We start from the raw sequence: 26,127 nt of genomic DNA, 5'->3' as shown, positions 1-26,127 counted from the left end.
AACTTCCTTCTTTCCAACTATATCAACTTTCTCGTCCATCCAATCCCATCGGAACTTATTTTTGACATATCAATTTCTTTCACTCGAGAGGTGTCTTTACTCTTGAGAACCACCATCGTGTTGTCTTGAAAATGGCCCATGAACCACCTCATATACAACAAGCGTTTTCATTGAACACATTTGACCAATCAACAGGCACGTACCTAATCTTCCACCTTGCTTCCAAAACTCGGACTGGAAAATCAACGGGTGTGGATTCTGGCATAGGAAAATATATATATATATATATATATATATATATATATATTTTTTTTAATCAGTGCAATTTAAAAAGACAGATTTCTGCCTATAAACAGGAAAATAACATCTACTCCCAGACACCTCCCTGATGAGTTGTTCTGGGCACGTCTCACTGAAAGGAGAGCCCAGGGACGATCCAGGACACGCTGGAGAGACTACGCCTCTTAGCTGGCCTGGGAACACCTCAGCATCCCCCCGGAAGAGCTGGATGAAGCTGGCTGGGAAAAGGGAAGTCTGGACGTCCATGTTAAAGCTACTGCCCCCAAGACCCAACCTCAGATAAGCGATAGAAGTGTAATGAATAAATGAATGTCTAGCGTCCAACATTTAGATCACTGTAATGGAGTAAAAGTAGTTACATTTTTACATCAGAAGCGGCAGAGTTTTCTTTCCCGATCTCGTCAACTTGTGTGACTTGTCCAAAGCAGGTCACAAGCACACAGGCAGAACTTCAGGCCGCATATCAGTCCATTGTAGAATAACATTCACGATTACATCTGAGTGTGGACTGTAGAAATGTGGAAAGGATCAAGGTGCCAGGAGTCAAAGAGGACGAAACAGCCTATGACAGTGACACCAAACACCCCCCCACCCCACCCCCAACGTCATAGAGAACGAAACAGCCTATGACAGTGACAACAACCCCCCCCGCAAAAAAAAACCCTCATCGGTTGTATCCAATTAAAGTAAAAATTTAAGTAATTCTAATTTAAGTACACATTTTCAATTAAAAGTGGTGAATTTCACTAAAAGGCAACTGATTTACATGTATGATAATATGCTGTTATCAGTCTTGGGAATCATTCAGATGTTTTTTTGCATAAGTAAAATGAGCCTTTATGTTCTCTTTGGTCAGCAGTGGTTTTCATCTTGGAACATGCCATGGGTGCCATTTCTTCCTTCAATCTCTTCAGCATGCTGGAAGCACGCCTACATCTATGTTTCAAAGACAAACTCAGGATGTGACGCTGAGAACGTGCAGTCAACTTCGTTGGCCAACCCTGGGAGGCATGTTCTTAGTGGAGCCTGTCGCGTTAAACCACCGGATGGTTTTGGGCACTGTGCTGCAGCTCAGTTCCAGGGTGTTTCCAATTTTCTTTTCGCCTAGGCCATGTTTATGTCGAGGAACAATTCTGTTTTACAGATGTTCAGGAAGTTGTTATCCATGATTGACGTGTTGAATTTTCAGCAACCAGTATATGTGTAGGAGCTGTAATACCACATTTAGCACACCTGCTACCTATTCACACCTGAGACCTTTTAACAGTACTAAGTCACATGACACTAGGGACGGAAGATGACTAACGGACCTCAATTTGGGCATTTTCACTTTGGAATGTACTCACTTTTGTTGCCAGTGGTTTAGACATTAATGGCTGTATTTTTTGTTATTTTGAGTGAACAATACATTTACATTGTTAGATGTACACAGACTACTTTTCATTGTCTCAAAGAGACATTTATTCAGTGTTGTCCCATGAAAAGATGGAATTAAATATCTGCAGATATCTGAGCGGTCTACTCACTTTTTGGAGATACCCTAACTGCCAAATCCAGTGCAGTCGCGAATGTTGCAACAAAGATATCCCTGAATGTCTGTGACAAACATTTCTAGGCACCAGTCACCTCTAGTAATCCTTGGAGGGACGCCAAATCTGTGGACTGCCTCCATGAAGTAGTCGTCAAAGATTTATGGATCACTGCTGGTGGTGAGCCATTCCTCTAGATCATTTTCCAGGAAAAACCATCAATGCAGCTGTTAATACATATGCCCAATAGTTTCAGTTTGTCAAATGAGTCGAAATGCAAAATGTAATTGGAACCTTTTGCAAAATAGGAGACACCTCCATCGGCAAAGCTGAATTCAAAACCTTTTGGGCAAAATTCTTTTTAAATTAAGTGCACCTGTTTTTTCTTAAACTGAAATCAATCCTCTTTGCATTTTCCGTCCATCCACCTTTAACTACAGAGCTGGCAACATGTTTGTGAATGTTCATGGATAAAATGAACAATACGAGCCAAAGTAGTGTATTCCTCGGGCCGAACCAGACTACAAAACTTAAATGTCTCCCAGACACAAAACAATGGTGACGACTTGCAAGGAAAGCAGCAATGTCCTTATAATAAAGTCCTATGAGAAAATCTAACTGAACTTAGTCCTGCACTGTCACACAGAAATTCAAACAAAAATGGATAAGGGTTTTTTATACACGCGCACACGAAATAGACCAGGGGTGCCCAATTTGTCGATCGTGATCAACCGATCGACCCTCCCCCCACACTTCCACCCTGTCTGTGGCTCATAAGAGACTGACTACTTGAAAAGTAGATCTTGGGTAAAACGGTGTGGGCACCCCTGATAGAGACTATACTCTCTCATTGTAATGAGATTCGATTCCATTTTAATAGAGATTCTAATGTCTCTCAGTGAGATTTCACCTGGTGAAGAAAAAAAAAAAAACAAAGGAAAAAGTATACAAACTTTGTGGTGGAGAGGCAGGCCTCTCATTCCGCTTTGCTACATTTGTTGCTTTCTTCACCACCTTGAATAAGTGATAAGTCCATTCTTAGTAGCCATGTTGACGAATGACCTGTAACACACAGACGTTGAAGGGCTGAGACAACGTGGTAACAGCGCCCGGTATCATCCGAGATCCCGTGGAGGGCGAATTGAGCCTCCGTCTGTGCGAACGATGCTGCCGCGGATATCTCCCAAAACTCCGGCAATTTGAGGATGGGTGTTGCCATGTTCAGTTCAGTCTCGAAAACGCCGGAAACTGACGTCGGGGTTACCAGTGTAGCGCCAAAGAAAAGCAGTCGGAGGCAGAGTGACGAACACAGGAGCAAACCTCGTTTTAATGGCAGACATCAACAGACGAACACCGGAAGTGTAACAAACAATAACGTCCATGCGGAACCTCGTAACCAAATTTGAAGTCCTGTAGGTGAATTATGTAAACCAGTGTCATGATCTCATGAGCTCATTTCTAATCCTATCCAACCTGCTCACTCGAAGCGAGAACCTCAGCATCTTCATTTCTGGTACCTCAAGTTCTGCTTCCTGTTCTATCTTCAGAGCCACCGGCTCAAATCCGCACATCATGGCCGGCCTCACCACTGTTTTATAAACTTTGCCCTTCATCCTAGCGGAGACTCTTCTGTCACATAGAACACCAGACATCTTCCGCAAACTGTTCCATCCCACTTGTACCTGTTTCTTCACTTCCTTACCACACTCACCATTGCTCTATATTGTTGACCACAAGTATTTGAAGTCATTTATCTCGTTTCCCTGGGGCTTCACTCTTCATCCTCCACCCCTCTCATTCACGCACATATATTCTGTTTTACTTTGGCTACTCTTCATTCCTTTCCTTTCCAGTGTGTACCTCCATCTTTCTAATTCTTCTTCCGCCTGCTCCCTGCTTTCACTGCAGATCACAATATCATCTGCAAACATCATGGTCCAAGGGGATTCCAGTCTAACCTCGTCTATCAGCCAATCTATTAGTACCGCAAACAGGAAGGTGCTCTGTGCTGATCCCTGATGCAGTCCCACGTCCAACTTAAATTCTTCTGACACACCTAAGGCACATCTCACCGCTGTTCTGCTGCCCTCATACATGTCCTGTACTATTCTAACATATTTCTCCGCCACACCAGACCATGGCTGAAGGACACCCGCATGCGGGATTGCAGCGCAATGGTTGTGCTGGATGGATGAAAGGCAACCATGACTTCCACACTTAGGGTGCACGGACATGAACCAGGCATGGTATGCGGGTGAAGGACACCCACAAGCGGGCTTGCAGCGCAACGGTTGTGCTGAATGGATGAAAGGCAACCATGAATTCCACACTGGTTGTGCTGGATGGATGAATGACAATCACGACTTCTACACTTAGGGTGCACGGACATAAACCAAGCATGGTATGCGGGTGAAGGACACCCACAAGCAGGCTTGCAGCGCAACGGTTGTGCTGAATGGATGAAAGGCAACCATGACTTCCAGACTGGTTGTGCTGGGTGGTTGAATGACAACCTTGACTTCCACACTGGTTGTGCTGGCTGGATGAATGACAACCATGACTCCCACACTTAGGGTGCGCGTGCATGAACCAGTCTTGGTATGCAGGTAAAGGACACCTGCAAGCGGGCTCTCAGCGCAAGAGTTGTGCTGGATGGATGAAAGACAACCTTGACTTCCAAACTTAGCGTGCGCGGGCATGAACCAGGCACGGTAACCGATGGGAAGACGCACCCAAGAGGGCTTCCAGCTTACTGGTTGTTATGGATGGATAAAAGGCAGCCATGACTTCAACACCAAGGGTGCACGGAAATGAACCAGGCCACCCGCAAGTGGGCTTGCAGCGCAACGGTTGTGCTGCATGGAAGAAAGGCACCCATGACTTCCAGACTGGTTGTGCTGGCTGGATGAATGACAACCATGACTCCCACACTTAGGGTGCGCGGGCATGAACCAGTCTTGGTATGCGGGTAAAGGCCACCTACAAGCGGGCTTTCAGCGCAAGAGTTGTGCTGGATGTATGAAAGACAACCATGACTTCCACACTTAGTGTGCACGGACATGAACCAGGAATGGTATGCGGGTGAAGGACACCCACAAGCGGGCTTGCAGCGCACGGTTGTGCTGAATGGATGAAAGGCAACCATGACTTCCAGACTGGTTTTTCTGGCTGGTTGAATGACAACCATGACTTCCACACTTCGGGTGCGTGGGCATGAACCAGGTATGGTATGCGGGTGAAGGACACCCGCAAGCGGGCTTCCAGCGCACTGGTTGTGCTGGCTGGATGAATGACAACCATGATTTCCACACTTAGGGTGCATGGACATGAACCAGGCATGGTATGCGGGTGAAGGACACCCGCAAGCGGGCTTGCAGCGGAACAGTTGTGCTGCATGGATGAAAGGCAACCATGAATTCCAGACTGGTTGTGCTGGCTGGTTGTATGACAACCATGAGTTCCACACTTGGGGTGCGCGGGCATGAACCAGTTATGGTATGCGGGTGAAGGACACCCGAATGCGCGCTTGCAGCGCAATAGTTGTAATGGATGGATGAAAGGCCACCATGACTTCCACACTGGCTGTGCTGGCTGGATGAATGACAACCATAAATTCTACACTCAGGGTGCGTGGGCATGAGCCAGGCATGGTATGCAGGGGGAACGCACCCAAGCGGGGTTCCAGCGCACTAGTTGAATGACTACCATGACTTCCACACTTAGAGCACATGGGCATGAACAACGCATGTTATGCGGAAGAAGGACACCTGCAAGCGGGCTTGCAGCGCGCAGGTTGTTGTGGCTGGATGAATGACAACCTTGACTTCCGCACTGGTTATGCTTGATGGATGAATGACAACAATTACTTCCACACTTAGGGAGTGCGGGCATGAACCAGGCATGGTATCCTTTTGAAGGACTTCCCCAAGCAGGCTTCCAGCGAAATAGTTGTGTTGCCTGGATGAATGACAACCGTGACTTAGGCACTGGTTATGCTGGCTAGATGAAAGGCAACCATGACTTCCATACTTACGGTGCGCGGGCATGAACCAGGCATGGTATGCGGATGAAGGACACCCGCAAGCAGGCTTGCAGCGCAATGGTTGTGCTGGCTGGATGAATGACGACCGTGACTTTCACACTGGTTGTGCTGGCTCGATGAATGACAACCATGATTTCCACACTTAAGGTGCGCGGCCATGAACCAGGTATGGTATGCGGGTGAAGGACACCCGCAAGCAGGCTTCCAGCGCACTGGTTTTGCTGGCTTGATGAATGACAACCATGACTTCCACACTTAGGGTGCACAGACATGAACCAGGCATGGTATGCGGGTTAAGGACACCCTCAAGCGGGCTTGCAGCGGAACAGTTGTGCTGAATGGATGAAAGGCAACCATGAATTACACATTCATTGTTCTGGATGGATGAATGACAACCATGACTTCCACACTTAGGGTGCACAGGCATGAACCAGGCATGGTATGCGGGTGATGGACACCCGCATGCAGGCGTGCAGAGCAATGGTTATAGTGGCTGGATGAAAGACAACCGTGACATACACACTTAGGGAGCGTGGGCATGAACTAGGCATGGTATGCGCGTGAAGGACACCCCGAAGCGGGCTTCCAGCGCAACAGTTGGGTTGCCTGGATGAATGACAACCGTGACTTCCGCACTGGTTGTGCTGGCTGAATGAATGACAACCGTGATTTCCGCATTGCTTGTGCTGGCTGGATGAAAGGAAACCACAACTTCCACACTTAGGGTGCGCGGGCATGAACCAGGCATGATATGCTCGGGGGGGAACGCATCCCAGCGGGCTTCCAGCCCACTGGTTGTGCTGGCTGGATAAAAGGCAGCCATCACTTCAACACCAAGGGTGCACGGACATGAACCAGGCATGGTATGCGGGTAAAGGACACCTGCAAGCGGGCTTTCAGCACAACGGTTGTGCTGCATGGATGAAAGGCAACCATGACTTCCAGACTGGTTGTGCTGGGTGGTTGAATGACAACCATGACATCCACACTTAGGGTGTGTGGGCATGAACCAGGCATGATATGCTCGGGGGGGAACGCATCCCAGCGGGCTTCCAGCTCACTAGTTGAATGACTACCATGACTTCCACACTTAGAGCACACGGGCATGAACAAAGCATGTTACGCGGAAGAAGGACACCTGCAAGCGGGCTTGCAGCGCGCAGGTTGTGGTGGCTGGGTGAATGACAACCATGACTTCCACACTTAGGGAGCGCGGGCATGAACCAGGCATGGTATCCGTTTGAAGGACTTCCCCAAGCAGGCTTCCAGCGCAATAGTTGTGTTGCCTGAATGAATGACAACCGTGACCTCCGCACTGGTTGTGCTGGCTGGATGAAAGGCAACCATGACTTCCACACTTAGCATGCGCGGGCATGAACCAGGCATGGTATACGATGGGAACACGCACCCAAGAGGGCTTCCAGCGCACTGGTTATGCTGGATGGATGAAAGGCAACCATGACTTTCACAGTTAGGGTGCGTGGGCATGAACCAGGCAGGGTATGCTGGGGGGGGAACGCACCCAAGCGGGCTTCCAGCGCAATAGCTGGGTTGCCTGGATGAATGACAACCGTGCCTTCCGCACTGGTTGTACTGGCTGAATGAATGACAACCGTGACTTCCGCACTGCTTGTGCTAGCTGGATAAAAGGAAAACATGACTTCCACACTTAGGGTGCGCGGGCATGAACCAGGCATAGTATGCTAGGAGGGGAACGAACCCAAGTGGGCTTCCAAAGAACTGGTTGTGCTGGCTGTATGAATGAGAACCATGACTTCCAAACTTAGCGTGCGCGGGCATTAACCAGGCATGGTATCCGATGGGAAGACACACCCAAGATGGCTTTCAGCTGACTGGTTGTGCTGGATGGATAAAAGGCTGCCATGACTTCCAGATTGGTTGTGCTGGCTGGTTTAATGACAACCATGACTTCCACACTTGGGGTGCGCGGGCATGAACCAGTTATGGTATGCGGATGAAGGACACCCGAATGCGCGCTTGCAGCGCAATGGTTGTAATGGATGGATTAAAGGCCTCCATGACTTCCACACTGGCTGTGCTGGCTAAATGAATGACAACCATAAATTCTACACTCAGGGTGCGTGGGCATGAGCCAGGCATGGTATGCGGGTGATGGACACCCGCAAGCGGTCGTGCAGAGCTATGGTTGTGGTGGCTGGATGAAAGACAACCGTGACCTCCACACTTAGGGAGTGCGGGCATGAACCAGGCATGGTATGCGGTTGAAGGACACCCCCAAGGGGACTTCGAGCCCAATAGTTGTGTTGCATGGATGAATGACAACCGTGACTTCCGCACTGGTTGTGCTCGCTGAATGAATGACAACCGTGACTTCCGCATGGTTGTGCTGGCTGGATGAAAGGCAACCATGACTTTCGCACTTAGGGTGTGCGGGCATGAATCAGGCATGGTATGCAGGGGGAACACACCCAAGCGGGCTTCCAGCTCACTAGTTGAATGACTACCATGTCTTCCACACTTAAAGCACACGGGCATGAGCAACGCATGTTACGCGGAAGAAGGACACCTGCAATCGGGCTTGCAGTGCGCAGGTTGTTGTGGCTGGATGAATGACAACCTTGACTTCCGCACTGGTTATGTTTGATAGATGAATGACAACAATGACTTCCACACTTAGGGAGCGCGGGCATGAACCAGGCATGGTATCCGTTTGAAGGACTTCCCCAAGCAGGCTTCCAGCGAAATAGTTGTGTTGCCTGGATGAATGACAACCGTGAACTCCGCACTGGTTGTGCTGGCTAGATGAAAGGCAACCATGATTTCCACACTTAGGGTGCGCGGGCATGAACCAGGCAGGGTATGCTGGGGGGGGGGGAACGCACCCAAGCGGGCTTCCAGCGCACTGGTTGTGCTGGCTGGATGAATGACAACCATGACTTCCAAACTTAGTGTGCGCGGGCATGAACCAGACATGGTATCCGATGGGAAGACCCACCCAAGAGGGCTTCCAGCGCACTGGTTGTGCTGGATGGATGAAAGGCTACCATGACTTCCACACTTAGGGTGCGCGGGCATGAACCAGGCAGGGTATGCTGGGGGGGGGGGACGCACCCAAGCGGGCTTCCAGCGCACTGGTTGTGCTGGCTGGATGAATGACAACCATGACTTCCAAACTTAGTGTGCGCGGGCATGAACCAGACATGGTATCCGATGGGAAGACCCACCCAAGAGGGCTTCCAACGCAGTGGTTGTGCTGGATGGATGAAAGGCAACCATGACTTCCACACTTAGGCTGCACGGAAATGAACTAGGCATGGTAAGCGGGTGAAGGACATCCGCGAGCGGGCGTGCAGAGCAATGGTTGTAGTGGCTGGATGAAAGAGAACTGTGACTTCCACATTTAGGGAGCGCAGGCATGAACCAGGCATGGTATGCGGGTGAAGGACAGCCGCAAGCGGGCTTGCAGCACAACGGTTGTGCTGCACGGATGAAAGGCAACCATGACTTCCGGACTGGTTGTGCTGGGTGGTTGAATGACAACCATGACTTCCACAATGGTTGTGCTGGCTGGATGAATGACAACCGTGACTCCCACACTTAGGGTGCGTGGGCATGAACCAGTCTTGGTATGCGGGTAAAGGACACCTGCAAGCGGGCTTTCAGCGCAAGAGTTGTGCTGGATGGATGAAAGACAACCATGACTTCCAAACTTAGCATGCGCGGGCATGAATCAGGCATGGTATCCGATGGGAAGATGCACCCAAGAGGGCTTCCAGCTTACTGGTTGTGCTGGATGGATAAAAGGCAGCCATCACTTCAACACCAAGGGTGCACGGAAATGAATCAAGCATGGTGTGCGGGTGAAGGACACCCGCAAGCGGGCTTGCAGTGCAACGGTTGTGCTGCATGGATGAAAGGCAACCATGACTTCCAGACTGGTTGTGCTGGGTGTTTGAATGACAACCATGACATCCACACTTAGGGTGTGTGGGCATGAACCAGGCATGGTATGCAGGGGAAACGCACCCAAGCGGGCTTCCAGCGCACTAGTTGAATGACTACCATGACTTCCACACTTAGAACACACGGGCATGAACAACGCATGTTCCGCGGAAGAAGGACACCTGCAAGATGGCTTGCAGCGCGCAGGTTGTGGTGGCTGGGTGAATGACAACCATGACTTCCACACTTAGGGAGTGCGGGCATGAACCAGGCATGGTATCCGTTTGAAGGACTTCCCCAAGCAGGCTTCCAGCGCAATAGTTGTGTTGCCTGAATGAATGACAACCGTGACTTCCGCACTGGTTGTGCTGGTTGGATGAAAGGCAACCATGACTTCCACATTAGCATTCGCGGGCATGAACCAGGCATGGTATGCGATGGGAAGACGCACCCAAGAGGGCTTCCAGCGCACTGGTTGTGCTGGATGGTTGAAAGGCAACCATGACTTCCACACTTAGGTTGCACGGACATGAACCAGGCATGGTATGCGGGTGAAGGACACCCGCAAGCAGGCTTGCAGCGCAGTGGTTGTGCTGGCTGTATGAATGACAACCGTGACTTCCACACTGGTTGTGCTGGCCAGATGAATGACAACCATGATTTCCACACTTAAGGTGCGCGGGCATGAACCAGGTATGGTATGCGGTTGAAGGACACCTGCAAGCAGGCTTCAAGCGAACTGGTTGTGATGGCTGGATGAATGACAACCATGACTTCCACACTTAGGGTGTGCGGGCATGAACCAGGCATGGTATTCAGGGGGAACGCACCAAAGTGGGCTTCCAGCGCACGAGTTGAATGACTACCATGACTTCCAAACTTAGAGCACACAGCATGAACAACGCATGTTACGCGGAAGAAGGACACCTGCAAGCGGGCTTGCAGTGCACAGGTTGTGGTGGCTGGGTGAATGACAACCATGACTTCCACACTTAGGGAGCACGGGCATGAACCAGCCATGCTATGCGATGGGAAGACGCACCCAAGAGGGCTTCCAGCGCACTAGTTGTGCTGGATGGATGAAAGGCAACCATGACTTCAACACTTAGGGTGCACGGGAATGAAACAGGCAAGGTATGCGAGTGAAGGACACCCGCAAGCAGGCTTGCAGCGCAATGGTTGTGCTGGCTGGATGAATGACAACCATGACTTCCACACTTAGTGTGCACGGACATGAACCACGCATTGGATGCGGGTGAAGGACACCCGCAAGCAGGCTTGCAGCGCAATGGTTGTGATGGCTGGATGAATGACAACCATAATTTCCACACTTAAGGTGCGCGGGCATAAACCAGGTATGGTATGCGGGTGAAGGACACCCGCAAGCAGGTTTCCAGCGCACTGGTTGTGATGGCTGGATGAATGACAACATGACTTCCATACTTAGGGTGCGCGGTCATGAACCAGGCATGGTATGTGGCTGAAGAACACCCGCATGCGGGATTGCAGCTCAATGGTTGTGCTGGATGGATGAAAGGCAACCATGATTTCCACACTTAGGGTGCACAGACATGAACCAGGCATGGTATGCGGGTGAAGGACACCCACAAGCGGGCTTGCAGCGCAACGGTTGTGCTGGCTGGATGAATCGCAACCGTGACTTCCACACTAGTTGTGCTGGCTCGATGAATGACAACCATGATTTCCATACTTAGGGTGCGCGGTCATGAACCAGGTATGGTATGCACGTTAATGACACCACAAAGCGGGCTTCCAGCCCAATAGTTGGGTTGCCTGGATGAATGACAACCGTGACTTCCGCACTGGTTGTGCTGGCTGAATGAATGACAACCGTGACTTCCGCACTGCTTGTGCTGGCTGGATGAAAGGAAACCATGACTTCCACACTAAGGGTGCGCGGGCATGAACCAGGCATGGTATGCTAGGGGGGGAACGCACCCAAGCGGGATTCCAAAGAACTGGTTGTGCTGGCTGTATGAATGACAACCATGACTTCCAAACTTAGCCTGCGCGGGCATGAACCAGGCATGGTATCCGATGGGAAGACACACCCAAGAGGGCTTCCAGCTTACTGGTTGTGCTGGATGGATAAAAGGCAGCCATGACTTCAACACCAAGGGTGCACGGACATGAACAAGGCATTGTATGCGGGTGAAGGACACCCGCAAGCGGGCTTGCAGCACAACGGTTGTGCTGCATGGATAAAAGGCAACCATGACTTCCAGACTGGTTGTGATGGCTGGTTGAAATACAACCATGACTTCCACACTTGGGGTGCGCGGGCATGAACCAGGCATGGTCTGCGGGTGAAGGACACCCAAATGCGCGCTTGCAGCGCAATGGTTGTAATGGATCGATGAAAGGCCACCATGACTTCCACACTGGCTGTGCTGGCTGGATGAATGACAACCATAAATTATACACTCAGGGTGTGCGGGCATGAACCAAGGATGGTATGCAGGGGGAACGCACCCAAGCGGGGTTCCAAAGAACTGGTTGTGCTGGCTGTATGAATGACAACCATGACTTCCAAACTTAGCCTGCGCAGGCATGAACCAGGCATGGTATCCGATTGGAAGACACACCCAAGAAGGCTTCCAGCTTACTGGTTGTGCTGGATGGATAAAAGGCAGCCATGACTTCAACAACAAGGGTGCACAGACATGAACAAGGCATTGTATGCGGTTGAAGGACACCCCCAAGCGGGCTTCGAGCGCAATAGTTGTGTGGCCTGGATGAATGACAACTGTGACTTCCGCACTGGTTGTGCTCACTGAATGAATGACAACCGTGACTTCCACAATGGTTGTGCTGGCTAGATGAATGACAACCATGATTTCCACACTTAAGGTGCGCGGTCATGAACCAGGCATGGTATGCGGCTGAAGGACACGCGCATGCGGGATTGCAGCGCAATGGTTGTGCTAGATGGATGAAAGGCAACCATGACTTCCACACTTAGGGTGCACGGACATGAACCAGGCATGGTATGCGGGTGAAGGACACCCCCACGCGGGATCGGAGCGCAATGGTTGTGCTGGATGGATGAAAGGCCACCATGAATTCCACACTGGTTGTGCTTGCTGGATGAATGACAACCATGAATTCTACACTTAGGGTGCGCGGGCATGAACCCGGCATGTTATGCGGGTGATGGACACCCGCAAGCAGGCTTGCAGAGCAACGGTTGTGCTGAATGGATGAAAGGCAACCATGACTTCCAGACTGGTTGTTCTGGCTGGTTGAATAATAACCATGACTTCCACACTTCGGGTGCGCGGGCATGAACCAGGCATGGTATGGGGCTGAAGGACACCCGCATGCGGGATTGCAGCGCAATGGTTGTGCTGGATGGATGAAAGGCCACCATGAATTCCACAATGGTTGTGCTGGATGGATGAATGACAACTATGACTTCCACACTTAGGTTGCACAGGCATGAACCAGGCATGGTATGCGGGTGATGGACACCCGCAAGCAGGCGTGCAGAGCAATGGTTATAGTGGCTGGATGAAAGACAACCGTGACTTACACACTTAGGGAGCGTGGGCATGAACTAGGCATGGTATGCGCGTGAAGGACACCCCGAAGTGGGCTTCCAGTACAACAGTTGGGTTGCCTGGATGAATGACAACCATGACTTCCGCACTGCTTGTGATGGCTGGATGAAAGGAAACCACGACTTCCATACTTAGGGTGCGCGGGCATGAACCAGGCATGATATGCTAGGGGGAACGCATCCAAGCGGGCTTCCAGCGCACTGGTTGTGCTGGCTGGATGAATGAAAACCATTACTTCCACTTTTAGGGTGCACGGACATGAACCAGGCATGGTATGCGGGTGAAGGACACCCGCAACCAGTCTTGCAGCGCAATGGTTGTGCTGGCTGGATGAATGACAACCATGACTTCCACACTTAGGGTGCACGGACATGAACCAGGCATGGTATGCGGGTGAAGGAAACCCACAAGCGGGCTTGCAGCGCAACGGTTGTGCTGAATGGATGAAAGGCAACCATGAATTCCACACTGGTTGTGCTGGATGGATGAATGACAACCATGACTTCCACACTTAGGGTGCACAGGCATGAACCAGGCATGGTATGCGGGTGATGGACACCCGCAAGAAGGCGTGCAGAGCAATGGTTATAGTGGCTGGATGAAAGACAACCGTGACTTACACACTTAGGGAGCGTGGGCATGAACTAGCCATGGTATGCGCGTGAAGGACACCCCGAACCTGGCTTCCAACGCAACAGTTGGGTTGCCTTAATGAAAGACAACCGTGACTTCCGCACTGGTTGTGCTGGCTGAATGAATGACAACCGTGACTTCCACACTGGCTGTGCTGGCTGGATGAATGACAACCATGACTCCCACACTTAGGGTGCGCGGGCATGAACCAGTCTTGGTATGCGGGTAAAGGCCACCTACAAGCGGGCTTTCAGCGCAAGAGTTGTGCTGGATGTATGAAAGACAACCATGACTTCCACACTTAGGGTGCACGGACATGAACCAGGCATGGTATGCGGGTGAAGGACACCCGCAAGCAGGCTTGCAGCGCAATGGTTGTGCTGGCTGGATGAATGACAACCGTGACTTCCACACTGGTTGTGCTGGCTAGATGAATGACAACCATGATTTCCACACTTAAGGTGCGCGGGCATGAACCAGGTATGGTATGCGGGTGAAGGACACCCACAAGCGGGCTTGCAGCGCAACCGATGTACTAAATGGATGAAAGGCAACCATGAATTACACACTGGTTGTGCTGGATGGATGAATGACAACCATGACTTCCAAACTTACCGTGCGCAGGCATGAACCAGGCATGGTATGCGATGGGAAGACGCACCCAAGAGGGCTTCTAGCGCACTGGTTGTGCTGGATGGATGAAAGGCAACCATGACTTCCACACTTAGGGTGCACGGACATGAACCAGCCATGGTCTGCGGGTGAAGGACACCCGAATGCGCGCTTGCAGCACAATAGTTGTAATGGATCGATGAAAGGCCACCATGACTTCCACACTGGCTATGCTGGCTGGATGAATGACAACCACAATTTCTACACTCAGGGTGCGTGGGCATGAACCAGGCATGGTATGCGGGTGATGGACACCCGCAAGCGGTCGTGCAGAGCTATGGTTATGGTGGCTGGATGAAAGACAACCGTGACTTCCGCATGGTTGTGCTGACTGGATGAAAGACAACCATGACTTCCACACTTAGGGTGTGCGGTCATGGTATGCAGGGGGAACGCACCCAAAGCGGGCTTCCAGCGCACTAGTTGAATGACTACCATGACTTCCACTCTTAGAGCACACGGGCATGAACAACGCATGTTACGCGGAAGAAGGACACCTGCAAGCGGGCTTTCAGCGCGCAAGTTGTGGTGGCTGGATGAATGACAACCTTGACTTCCGCACTGGTTATGCTGGATGGATGTATGACAACCATGACTTCCACACTTAGGGAGCGCGGGCATGAACCAGACATGGTATCCGTTTGAAGGACTTCCCCAAGCAGGCTTCCAGCAAAATAGTTGTGTTGCCTGGATGAATGAAAACCGTGACTTCCGCACTGGTTATGCTGGCTAGATGAAAGGTAACCATGATTTTCACACTTAGGGTGCGCGGGCATGAACCAGGCATGGTATGCCGGTGAAGGACACCCGCAAGCAGGCTTGCAGCGCAATGGTTGTGCTGGCTGGATGAATGACAACCGCGACTTCCACACTGGTTGTGCTGGCTAGATGAATGACAACCATGATTTCCACACTTAAGGTGCGCGGTCATGAACTAGGCATGGTATGCGGATGAAGGACACCCGCATGCGGGATTGCAGCGCAATAGTTGTGCTAGATGGATGAAAGGCAACCATGACATGGTATGCGGGTGATTAACAGCCGCAAGCGGGCATGTAGAACAATGGTTGTAGTGGCTGCATCAAAGACAACCGTGACTTCCGCACTGCTTGTGCTGGATGGATGAAAGGCAACCATGAGTTCCACACTTAGAGTGCACGGACATGAACTAGGCATGGTATGTAGGTGAAGGACACCCGCAAGCAGTCTTGCAGCGCAATGGTTGTGCGGGCTGTATGAATGAGAACCATGACTTCCACATTTAGGGAGCGCGGGCATGAACCAGGCATGGTATGCGGGTGAAGGACATCCGCAAGCGGGCGTGCAGAGCAATGGTTGTGCTGACTGGATGAAAGGCAACCATGAATTCCACAATGGTTGTGCTGGATGGATGAATGACAACCATGACTTCCACACTTAGGGTGCACGGACATGAACCAGGCATGGTATGCGGGTGAAGGACACCCACAAGCGGGCTTGCAGCGCAACGGTTGTGCTGAATGGATGAAAGGCAACCATGACTTCCAGACTGGTTGTTCTGGCTGGTTGAATGACAACCATGACTTCCACACTTCGGGTGCGCGGGCATGAACCAGGTATGGTATGCGGGTGAAGGACACCCGCAAGCGGGCTTCCAGCGCACTGGTTGTGCTGGCTGGATGAATGACAACCATGACTTCCATATTTAGGGTGCGCGGTCATGAACCAGGCATGGTATCCGGGTTATGGACACCCTCAAGCGGGCGTGTAGAACAATGGTTGTAGTGGCTGCATCAAAGACAACCGTGACTTCCGCACTGCTTGTGCTGGCTGGATGAAAGGCAACCATGAATTCCACAGTTAGGGTGCGCGGGCACGAACCAGAAATGGTATGCTGGGGGAGGGGGAGTGGGGGACGCACCCAAGCGGGCTTCCAAAACAATGGTTGTGCTAGCTGGATGAATGACAACCATGACTTCCAAATTTAGCGTGCACAGGCATGAACCAGGCATGGTATGCGATGGGAAGATGCACCGAAGAGGGCTTCCAGCTTACTGGTTGTGCTGGATGGATGAAAGGCAACCATGACTTCCACACTTAGGGTGCACGGACATGAACCAGGCATGATATGCGGGTGAAGGACACCCACAAGCGGGCTTGAAGCGCAACGGTTGTGCTGAATGGATGAAAGGCAACCATGACTTCCACACTGGTTGTGCTGGATGGATGAATGACAACCATGACTTCCACACTTAGGGTGCACGGACATGAACCAGGCATGATATGCGGGTGAAGGACACCCACAAGCGGGCTTGCACACAACGGTTGTGCTGAATGGATGAAAGGCAACCATGACTTCCAGACTGGTTGTTCTGGCTGGTTGAATGACAACCATGACTTCCACACTTCGGGTGCGCGGGCATTAACCAGGTATGGTATGCGGGTGAAGGACACCCGCAAGTGGGCTTCCTGCGTACTGGTTGTGCTGGCTGGATGAATGACAACCAGCTTTTTCCATGTAGATGCGGCAATGGTGTATCAAATGCCTCTTAAATCTCGGTTCCGGACAGACCAAAATGTCCGAATCAATTCTCATAATCACTTGCACCTCATTTGGGAGGCCATTCAGCATCGCCGTCCTGAACATCATCTCAGCTTCAGGATTGCTGCCTGGGTGTTTATCTGTGGTCTCAATCCACAGCTCCAATGCCTGAGCATAATGTTGCTCGGGAGTCACATCTTTTCCATAATTAAAAAATGTTGGCACCACATCCACTCGGGAGGGAAAGGCCGCCCTCAGCTCCCGAAACAACGCCTCCGAGATCTCCGCCAGGGGCGTTTCTCTCCCCAGCTGGCGGGTGCCAGCTGCCCCCTCAATATTCTGTAATTGAATCAGGGAACATAATCCCAAAATGGCTTGTCTAAAATCCCCCAATGCTACTCCCTGTCCTGACATAGCAGCTAAGAAATTAGTAATACAGGCTCATGCCCCTTTATGCAGGGGGGGCAATTTTTCCACCAATGCAGCCACATCCCGAAGCACCAAAGGCTCATAGTGACTGCCAGCATGAGTTACCACTAGGGGTGCCATTGTTGAGGCTGGTCCTGCTGTGCCATCATTTTCCCTTTACTACGCGTATTATAGCCTCGCTCCGCCCTGGACATGCTCTCCTCACTCAACGCTCTGAGCATCTGCCGCTGTTCACGTAACACCACCTCGTCTTCCTCATCACTTTCCATTTCCTCCTCGCGGTGATCAGCGTCGCTGGGCATTGCCTGCCCATGTTACCGTGTCATCACTTCCTCTAACATCTCTCTTTCCTCACTCTGCACCCTTTGTCCTTCAAACAACTTCCGCAATGCCTCCTTCTTCATCAGCTTCGGAGTCCTCTTACTCACTGCACTACTGGTGCCCCCGTCTCCTGCTAGCTCCGCCCCTGGCGCCAGCACGGGCGACTCCACACTCCCCTGCTGTTTCCCGCGCACTCTCTTTCTCTCATTATTCACAGCCTGTTCAATCAACTGTATGGTCGCTGGCGCCATCCGTGAACCTTCATCTTCTACATCTAAAACCATTTGCCCCCTAAGGTGACTACGGGGGCCATTACTGGCGCCGTCGGATACGGTGGCGGCGTAAACACATACTGTCGCGAGTCCGACAACTGTGGATAAATGCCTCTCAGACATTCCATCTTTTCTTCCACTTTTTCAATCACTTCATCCTCTTTCTTCACCTCATTCTCACTCTTTTCCTCTTTTATCGCCGCCAGTGCAGTAGCGATAGTTGCCAATTGGTGAATGCCTCGTCTATCTTTCTCCAATTACTTCACTTCCTTCTCAAGTTTATTACGCTGTCGCCATCCGACTTGGCTCTGATCCTCCTTCATATCTCGAATATCTGCCAACATTCTGCTTTACTTTTTCTGTAACTGCCACGCTAACTTCGCCATGTCCCATGTTCCGGGTTCTCCGCGAAACAATTCATCCCTCTTTAATTTCAGAAACAACTTCTGACTCCGTTCTTTTTCCTTCTTAATTTTCTTACTTTCTATTCGACTAATCAACTGTGATTCCAGTTTAGCGTAATTACCATTAATCTCTGACCAGACTTCAGTCCGTTCGCATCCTGAAATCCACCCGCGCGTGTCCCAACCACTTTTTACGCAGAACAATGTTAGTTTTCACACTCACATTCACACCACTTCCACACTGATACGTAAATCCCAGATTTTAAACCGTATCATAACCACGAATAGTTCCAAACTATTCTAGTAGTTAAATCCCAGATTTTATACCCTACTAATGTCCACACTATTACACTTTTACACCGTTCCGCTCCTCCTTCCTCTTATAATTTAACGTTGCCAATGTGCAGAATTTGAAAAGGAGTCTGCTTACCTTGTTTCACTGTGGGCCCAAGAAGAAAGACGGTCGGACATGTGGCTCCTTTGTCAGGTCGTCACCTGGTGTGGACGTGGGTCCCTGACCCGAGTCCCAGACTCTTGTGGTTTTTCTCGAAGTCCCGGACTTCTTTTACCTCTCTTGCATCACGTCGGGGTCACCATATTGTTGGATATTTTATTTCTAAATCATCATAAACTTGAGTTAGTAATCTGACTCCAATTTGAGACCTTACCCAACTACCACTCATCCAACAATACGTGCGCTCGTTCTGCAATAGAAAGGTATCAGGAAGCCAGCATTTTCACACACGAGTGAATTTATTCCTTCAACAAACACCTGGGTCTCGGGTCCCTCTCATTACAACCCTGTACATCTCTGTTCCCTCAGCCGACGTACTCTACATCCGAGTTTCCCAGAACAATTTAAAGTACAATACACTGAATCACTATTGGTTCTGTGTCTCCTGCAGGTATCCTTGGCGCTCTCTCATTGGTCTCCTTTGGTCCGTCGGATGTTGGCACGACTCCTCCCCTGCAGAAACGCGTGCTGGCTCCTCCTGGTGGTTTCCTGACAGTAGTTTTTCCACCAACTGCCTCCAAGTCCTCCTGTCCCCGCATCCTCCTTGCAGATAGCACCGTCTGTTCTAAAACATTCCATTTTTGCACCACATACCCTGTTTCGTTCCACCAGTCACACGCTTAGCACTTTACAGTCTCACACTTTCATACACAGGATGTAGCAACATCTAATGAACTACTTTGAGCTCAAACTCTTATATTCCTTTAGCGGGCATGAACCAGGCATGGTATCCGGGTGAAGGACACCCGCATGCGGGCATCCAGCCCACTGATAGCACCGGCTGGGTGAATGAAATATGAGACTTCCGCACTGGATACGCTGGATGGATGAATGACAACTATGACTGGATGGATGAATGACAACCATGACTTCCACACTTTGGGCGCACGCTTATGAACAACGCATGTTATGCGGGTGAAGGACACCTGCAAGCGGGCTTCCAGCGCACTGGTTGTGTTGGATGAATGAAAGGCAACCATGACTTCCACACTTAGGGTGCGCAGGCATGAACCAGGCATGGTATGCGGTTAAAGGACACCCGTAAGCGGGCGAAGGACACCCGCAAGCAGGCTTGCAGCGCAATGGTTGTGCTGGATGGATGAAAGGCAACCATGACTTCCACACTTAGGGTGTGCAGGCATGAACCAGTGATGGTATGCAGGGGGGAACGCACCCAAGCGGGCTTCCAGCGCAATAGTTGAATGACAACCATGACTTCCACACTTAGGGCACATGGGCATGAGCAACGCATGTTACACGAAAGAAGGACACCCGCAAGCGGGCTTGCAGCGCGCAGGTTGTTGTGGCTGGATGAATGATAACCGTGACTTCCGCACTGGTTGTGCTGGATGGATGAATGACAACCATGACTTCCACACTTAGGGTGCACAGGCATGAACCAGGCATGGTATGCGGGTGATGGACACCCGCAAGCAGGCGTGCAGAGCAATGGTTATAGTGGCTGGATGAAAGACAACCATGACTTACACACTTAGGGAGCGTGGGCATGAACTAGGCATGGTATGCGATGGGAATACGCACCCAAGAGGGCTTCCAGCTTACTAGTTGTGCTGGATGGATGGAAGGCTACCATGACTGGATGGATGAATGACAACCATGACTGGATGGATGAATGACAACCATGACTTCCACACTTTGGGCGCACGCTTATGAACAACGCATGTTACCCAAGAGGGCTTCCAAAGAACTGGTTGTGCTGGTTGGATGAATGAGAACCATGACTTCCAAACTTAGGGTGCGCGGGCATTAACCAGGCATGGAATCCGATGGGAAGACGCGCCCAAGAGGGCTTCCAGCATGCTGGTTGTGCTGGATGGATAAAAAGGCAGCCATGACTTAAACCCTTTGAGTGCACGGACATGAACCAGGCATGGTATGCGGATGAAGGACACCCACAAGCGGGCTTGCAGCGCAACGGTTGTGCTGAATGGATGACAGACAACCATGACTTCCAGACTGGTTGTTCTGCTGGTTAAATGACAACCATGACTTCCACACTTAGGGTGCGCGGGCATTAACCAGGTATGGTATGCGGGTGAAGGACACCCGCAAGTGGGCTTCCTGCGTACTGGTTGTGCTGGCTGGATGAATGACAACCATGACTTCCATAATTTAGGGTGCGCGGTCATGAACCAGGCATGGTATGCGGCTGAAGGACACCCGCATGCGCGATTACAGCGCAATGGTTGTGCTGGATGGATGAAAGGCCACCATGAATTCCACACTAGTTGTGCTGGCTGGATGAATGACAACCATGAATTCGACACTTAGGGTGCGTGGGCATGAACCAGGCATGGTATGCGGGTGAAGGACACCTGCATGCGGGCTTCCAGCCCACTGGTTTTATTGGATGAATGAAAGGCAACCATGACTTCCAAACTTAGGGTGCGCAGGCATGAAGCAGGCATGGTATACGGGTGAAGGACACCTGCATGCGGGCTTCCAGCCCACTGGTAGCGCGGGCTGGGTGAATGAAATATGTGACTTCAGCACTGGTTACGCTGGATGGATGAATGACACCCATGACTGGATGGATGAATGACAACCAAGACTTGCACACTTTGGGCGCACGCTTATGAACAACGCATGTTATGCAGGTAAAGGACACCTGCAAGCGGGCTTCCAACCCACTGGTAGCGCGGGCTGGGTGAATGAAATATGTGACTTCCGCACTGGTTGTTCTAGTTAGATGAATGACAACCATGATTTCCACACTTGGGGTGCGCGGGCATGAACCAGGCATGGTATGCGGCTGAAGGACACCCGAAAGCGGGCTTGCAGCGCACTGGTTGTGTTGCCTGGATGAATGACAACCGTGACTTCCGCACTGCTTGTGCTGGCTGGATGAAAGGAAACCATGACTTCCTCACTTAGGGTGCGCGGGCATGAACCAGAAATGGTATGCTGGGGGGGATGGGGGGATGCACCCAAGCGGGCTTCCAAAGAACTGGTTGTGCTGGCTGGATGAATGAGAACCATGACTTCCAAACTTAGGGTGCGCAGGCAGGAACCAGGCATTGTATCCGATGGGAAGACGCACCCAAGAGGCCTTCCAGCTTAATGGTTGTGCTGGATGGATAAAAGGCAGCCATGACTTCAACACTTAGGGTGCGCGGGCATGAACCAGGCATGTTATGCGGGTGAAGGACACCCGAATGCGCGCTTGCAGCGCAATGGTTGTAATGGATGGATGAAAGACCACCATGACTTCCACACTGGCTGTGCTGGCTGGATGAATGACAACCGTGACTTCCGCACTGGTTGCGCTAGATGGATGAATGACAAACATGACTGGATGGATGAATGACAACCATGACTTCCACACTTTGGGCGCATGCTTATGAACACCGCATGTTATGCGGGTGAAGGACACCCGCAAGCGAGCTTCCAGCGCACTGGTTGTGCTGGATGAATGAAAGGCAACCATGACTTCCAAACTTAGGGTGCGCGGACATGAACCAGGAATGGTATCCGGGTGAAGGACACCCGCATGCGGGCTTCCAGCCCACTGATAGCGCCGGCTGGGTGAATGAAATATGTGACTTCCGAACTGGTTACGCTGGATGGATGAATGACAACCATGACTGGATGGATGAATGACAACCATGACTTCCACACTTTGGGCATACGCTTATGAACAACGCAAGTTATGCGGGTGAAGGACACCTGCAAGCGGGCTTCCACCGCACTGGTTGTGCTGGATGAATGAAAGGCAACCATGACTTCCACACTTAGGATGCGCAGGCATGAACCAGGCATGGTATGCGGGTGAAGGACAACCGTAAGCGGGCGAAGGACACCCGCAAGCAGGCTTGCAGCGCAATGGTTGTGCTGGATGGATGAAAGGCAACCATGACTTCCACACTTAGGGTGTGCGGGCATGAACCAGTGATGGTATGCAGGGGGGGAACGCACCCAAGCGGGCTTCCAGCGCACTAGTTGAATGACAACCATGACTTCCACACTTAGGGCACATGGGCATGAACCACGCATGTTACGCGGAAGAAGGACACCCGCAAGCGGGCTTGCAGCGCGCAGGTTGTGGTGGCTGGATGAATGACAACCGTGACTTCCGCACTGGTTGTGCTGGATGGATGAATGAGAACCATGACTTCCAAACTTAGGGTGCGCGGGCATGAACCAGGCATGGTATCCGATGGGAAAACGCACGCAAGAGGGCTTCCAGCATGCTGGTTGTGCTGGATGGATAAAAAGCAGCCATGACTTAAACCCTTTGAGTGCACGGACATGAACCAGGCATGGTATGCGGATGAAGGACACCCACAAGCGGGCTTGCAGCGCAACGGTTGTGCTGAATGGATGAAAGGCAACCCTGACTTCCAGACTGGTTATTCTGGCTGGTTAAATGACAACCATGACTTCCACACTTATGGTGCACGGACATGAACCACGCATGTTATGCGGGTGAAGGAAACCCGCAAGGGGGCTTGCATGGCAACGGTTGTGCAGGATGGATGAATGGCAACCAGGACTTCCACACTGGTTGTGCTGGCTGGATAAATGACAACCATGACTCCCACACTTAGGGCGCAAAGGCATGAACAACGCATGTTATGCGGTTGAAGGACACCCGCAAGCGTGCTTGCAGCGCGCTGTTTGTGCTGGCTGGATTAATGACAGCCGTGACTTCCGCACTGGTTGTGCTGGATGGATGAATGACAACCATGACTTCCACACTTAGGGAGTGCAGGCATGAACCAGGCTTGGTATCCGATGGGAAGACCCACCCAAGAGGGCTTCCAGCGCACTGGTTGTGCTGGATGGATGAAAGGCAACCATGACTTCTACACTGAGTGGTGCGCGGGCATGAACCAGGCATGGTATGCTGGGGGGGGGAGGAACACACTCAATCGGGCTTCCAGTGCACTGGTTGTGCTGAATGGATGAATGACAACCATGACTTCCAAACTTAGCGTGCGCGGGCATGAACCAGGCATGGTATGCGCTGGGAAGACGCACCCAAGAGGGCTTCCAGTGCACTGGTTTTGCTGGATGGATGAAAGGCAACCATGACTTCCACACTTCGGGTAGGGGCATGAACCAGGCATGGTATGCTGGGGGGGGGAACACACCCAAGCGGGCTTCCAGCGCACTGGTTGTGCTGGCTGGATGAATGACAACCTTCTTCTTCTTCTTCTTTTCCTTTCGGCTTGTCCCGTTAGGGGTCGCCACAGCGTGTCATCTTTTGCCATCTTAGCCTATCTCCTGCATCTTCCTCTCTAACCCCAACTTCCCTCATGTCTTCCCTCACCACATCCATAAACCTTCTCTTTGGTCTTCCTTTCGCTCTTTTGCCTGGGAGCTCCATCCTCAGCATCCTTCTACCAATATACTCACTCTCTCGCCTCTGAACATGTCCAAACCATCTAAGTCTGCTCTCTCGAATCTTGTCTCCAAAACATCCAGCTTTGGCTGTCCCTCTAATGAGCTCATTTCTAATCCTATCCAACCTGGTCACTCCGAGCGAGAACCTCAACATCTTCATTTCTGCCATCTCCAGTTCAGATTCCTGTTGTTTCTTCAGTGCCACTGTCTCTAATCCGTACATCATGGCCGGCCTCACCACTGTTTTGTATAATTTGCCCTTCATCCTAGCAGACACTTTTCTGTCACATAACACACCAGACACCTTTCGCCAGCTGTTCCAACCTGCTTGGACCCGTTTCTTCACTTCCTGACCACACTCTCCATTGCTCTGTATTGTTGACCCCAAGTATTTGAAGTCGTCCACCCTCGCTATCTCTAATCCCTGTAGCCTCACTCTTCCCCCTCCACTTTTCTCATTCACGCACATATATTCTGTTTTACTTCGGCTAATCTTCATTCCTCTCCTTTCCAGTGCATGTCTCCATCTTTCCAATTGTTCCTCTGCATGCTCCCTGCTTTCACTGCATATGACAATATCATCTGCGAACATCATGGTCCAAGGGGATTCCAGTCTAACCTCATCTGTCAGCCTATCCATTACCACTGCAAACAGGAAGGGGCTCAGAGCTGATCCCTGATGCAGTCCCACCTCCACCTAAAATTCCTCTGTCACACCTAAGGCACACCTCACCATTGTTCTGCTGCCATCATACATGTCCTGTACTATTTTAACATACTTCTCTGCCACACCAGACTTACGCATGCAGTACCACAGTTCCTCTCTTGGTACTCTGTCATAGGCTTACTCTAGATCCACAAAGACACAATGTAGCTCCTTCTGACCTTCTCTGTACTTTTCCACGAGCATCCTCAAGGCAAATAATGCATCTGTGGTACTCTTTCTAGGCATGAAACCATACTGTTGCTCGCAGATACTTACTTCTGTCCTGAGTCTAGCCTCCACTACTCTTTCCCATAACTTCATCGTGTGGCTCATCAACTTTATTCCTCTATAGTTCCCACAGCTCTGAACATCCCCTTTGTTCTTAAAAATGGGAACTCGAACACTTTTCCTCCATTCTTCAGGCATCTTTTCGCCCGCTCGTATTCTGTTGAATAAGTTGGTCAAAAACTCCACAGCCATCTCTCCAAATTGCTTCCATACCTCTACCGGTATGTCATCAGGACCAACTGCCTTCCCATTGTTCATCCTTTGTAGTGCCTTTCTGACTTCCCCCTTAGTAATCATTTCCACTTCCTGGTCCTTCTCTCTCATTTTCTTCATTCATCAACTTCTCAAAGTATTCTTTCCATCTATTTAGTACACTACCGGCACCAGTCAACACATTTCCATCTCTATCCTTAATCACCCTGACCTGCTGCACATCCTTCCCATCTCTATCCCTCTGTCTGGCCAACCTGTAGAGATCCTTTTCTCCTTCTTTCGGTGTACATGTCTTCATATGCCTCTTGTTTAGCCTTTGCCACCTCTACCTTTGCCCTACGTCGCATCTAGATGTACTCCTTTCGCCTCTCCTCAGTCCTCTCAGTATCCCACTTCTTCTTCGTTAATCTC

At 50.9% G+C, this 26,127-nt stretch overlaps 1 protein-coding gene across 7 annotated transcripts in view; it reads right to left on the bottom strand.

Annotated features, from left to right (window-relative positions):
• The window catches only part of LOC133506632 (general transcription factor II-I repeat domain-containing protein 2B-like), a 123,711-nt gene that overhangs the window by 32,735 nt on the left and 64,849 nt on the right, over positions 1–26,127 (bottom strand). For 4 of the 7 annotated variants that reach the window (XR_009796550.1, XR_009796551.1, XR_009796553.1 and 1 more), the window contains 2 exons: positions 19,059–19,244; positions 2,783–2,891 (listed from right to left, as the gene is read on the bottom strand). The exons of 1 other annotated variant lie outside the window; for it this stretch is intronic. The gene's annotated coding sequence lies outside the window, so the exon portion shown is untranslated. Of the gene's footprint in view, positions 1–968; positions 2,023–2,782; positions 2,892–19,058; positions 19,245–26,127 lie in introns of those variants that run through there. 2 more of the 7 variants (XR_009796554.1, XR_009796555.1) reach the window with 2 other exon arrangements.

This window comes from Syngnathoides biaculeatus, chromosome 9, assembly GCF_019802595.1.
Source record: "Syngnathoides biaculeatus isolate LvHL_M chromosome 9, ASM1980259v1, whole genome shotgun sequence".
NCBI classification, from domain to species: Eukaryota; Metazoa; Chordata; class Actinopteri; order Syngnathiformes; family Syngnathidae; genus Syngnathoides; species Syngnathoides biaculeatus.
The sequence above is the reverse complement of the archived record's forward strand: the minus strand, read 5'-3'. Positions and strand labels throughout refer to the sequence as shown.